The sequence below is a fragment of the Capsicum annuum genome, chromosome 10, assembly GCF_002878395.1.
Source record: "Capsicum annuum cultivar UCD-10X-F1 chromosome 10, UCD10Xv1.1, whole genome shotgun sequence".
In the NCBI taxonomy this organism is placed as follows: domain Eukaryota; kingdom Viridiplantae; phylum Streptophyta; class Magnoliopsida; order Solanales; family Solanaceae; genus Capsicum; species Capsicum annuum.
Genome location: NC_061120.1, coordinates 186,377,110 through 186,380,056, shown reverse-complemented (window position 1 = coordinate 186,380,056; position 2,947 = coordinate 186,377,110).

Below are 2,947 nucleotides of genomic sequence, written 5' to 3'. Positions count from 1 at the left end.
TATATATATAGTTATAGTTATATACTAATTTATAAAACATATACACATGTATACGTTAAATATACACATTTATAGAAAATATATACACAAATATACAAAACATATGCTACTTAATATAATGAATTAATAATACTTGGTAGTAAATTAATAATATATTAGAAGTAAGCTTTTAATTTAATCTAGAAATTCAATTTAAATCACTAAATGTAAAAAATTACAAAGTAAGGTGTAAGGAGTGAATGAATTTGGGGAATTTTATTGATTGCGAAATGATCCAAAATTTATAATTTACATGAATGAAAAATCTACAAATTATGTATCATTTTTTTCAACTCATTCATGTTAATATTAACAGGAACTTGCATAGGATAGTCGAAGTCAACGGGGGCAAAATCATGCATTGGACTTGATTCTGCTGAGTTCTCTCGTGAAGACATAATTTCTTCAAATTTCAGCTCGTCGTTCGGCTTCGGTTCCATTCCTTGGTTTCTTCTTTCTGCTTTAATCCAATCTCTGAGGCAAACTAGAACATTCATTGCCTTGCTTCCCAATGAGTGTTGGTTGTCTCCAAGCTGCTATCGTCCCTGACTAAAGACACTCTCTGATGCAACAGTTGACATTGAAACATTCAAGATATCTCTAGCTAATCTTGAAAGCATAGGATATTGTGTTTCATTACTCCTCCACCAATCCAACGTGTTGATCCGTCATTTGCGATCCTCTGACGGTGTTCGAAGATAATATTTCACCTCTTCCCGATAAGTTGATGTGTAAGCTCTCTCATCAACACTGTTCCAACAAGGTAAATCATAAAAGGAATCAGGAAAACCACTATGTGCCGACCTTTTAGAAAATGATGGCTCCTCAGGAGGATGAGAAAGGACAGTTGGAGTGATATTTGTAGGTACGGCATAATCAAATAAATCAGCATAGTGATTATATAAATTTTCTATGTATTCATTCGCATCACTTATAGCCGTCTACAAATCAGGTTGTACTTGTTCAGAATCATTATTAGTATTTATTTCTAAGTTAGCATAAATAATAGTATTAAAGTAGCATAAAGTATTATATTTCATGCACAGATTTAGCATAGCACCAACCAAGTAAATAAGAGGAATCGGGAAAAAATATTTTTTAAATTTAGTAAACATGGCACCAACAACTTCTTCATAACATTCTTTATTTTTATATTCTTTGAGCAAACCAGAAATATCGGCTATATATCCCAAAATATTACAAACAGTAGGATAATAAGCACCGAAAAATTCTACCGTAGCTACATAATTGTTTTTTAAAAACTTAACAAGATCATTAATTATAATCCAATCAGAATCATGTAGCATGTAATCAACAAAATCAGCAAATGAACCGCAATGTTGGTTAAAGGCTAGTGTAATAGGAATTCTATATTTATAACAAGGTTTTAAAAAATCATACGTAGAATTCCATCTAATATCAATTTCCTCAGGCATTAATATCGGTGTAAGTCCATTTTCTTGACATTTAACTTTAAATTCTCTAATTCTCGATCTACGATTATTTCCTTGAATAAAACCAACAGCAAGACGAATTTTTTCAATATAAAGCTTAAAAAATTCAAGACCATCTTTTACAATTAAATTATATATATGACATGCATACTTAATATGAAAAATTTCAGGCAACGGCGGAGATAACTTAGATTTTAATTTTTTTATAGCAGTCTTGTTGTTTGAGGTATTATCAAAAGCAATACATAAGATTTTATTTTCGATACCATAAAATCCGACAACTTTAACGATAGAATCAACTATAAAATCTCCAGTATATTTATGATCTTCATCATATAAAAAAACAAGAATACATTTTTGCATCACAAAATTACTATCCATCCAGTGAAAAGTAACAGTTAAATAATCATTTTTATTTACATCACGATCAAGATCAGAAGTTAGGGACAATCTACATTGAATATTTTTTAACAATGTTGATAAATAAAAATAATATTGTGAATGAATTCTAAAAATATCGGCCCTACAAGTACTTCTAGGAATACCATTAAACATAGGATTATAAATTGCTTGAATATAATGAATAAAGGCATCAGAAGAAGGAAAACTAAAAGACAAACAACCCATAGTTACCATTTTAGCTATTTCTTCCCGGTCCCTCAATTTATTAGACTTCTTCGTTATCTGACCGGTTGCTGGGTCCATTCTAGTTTGCGTTGGCCCACCAACATCCCCACCACCTCGTGTAATTTTTAACTCTCTTTCGTGAGCATCGCCTATATGTCATTAACATTCCCGTTCCCCCTTGCTTACCTCCGCTTTTATGCTTATATATTTGTTGACAAATATTGCATTGCACCTCAATATTTGATATACGTTCAAAAAATTACCATGCAATACTAGTTGTTTTACGAGGTCTTGGGGCACGGGGAGGACAAGAAGAGAGATTAACCGATTCAGATCTAACGTTAGCATTTCCTACAGCGGGTGTCTCACCAATATTTTCATCATCTTCGTCTAAATTAACCGCATCTACTTCATTTTCTTCTTCTATACCGTAATTTTTCTGAGCTTCTACATAATCCATATCGTGAGCACCTACATCTATTTCTTCGTCAAAAGGTGTACCAAGCGGTACCGGAGGCGAAGGCACACGGGTATATCTACTACTTGAAGTACCTCTACCGCTAGTAATTTGCTTTTTGCTACCACTACCACTTCCGAGACAAATTTTTTTAACACCTTTAGTAGCGAGGTTTCTTAATTTATCCATAGTATAAATTAAATTAAACTAAAAAAATTCAAAATACACAAATATAATAAAATTAAATATTCAACAATTAATACAATAAATAAAAATTAAACGTAAGAGATGGAACGACAATACCAAATTTTGAAAGTATCCGAAGGTTGCGACTTTAGAAACTTTCACTCGTACTTTGTAAACGCAAAAT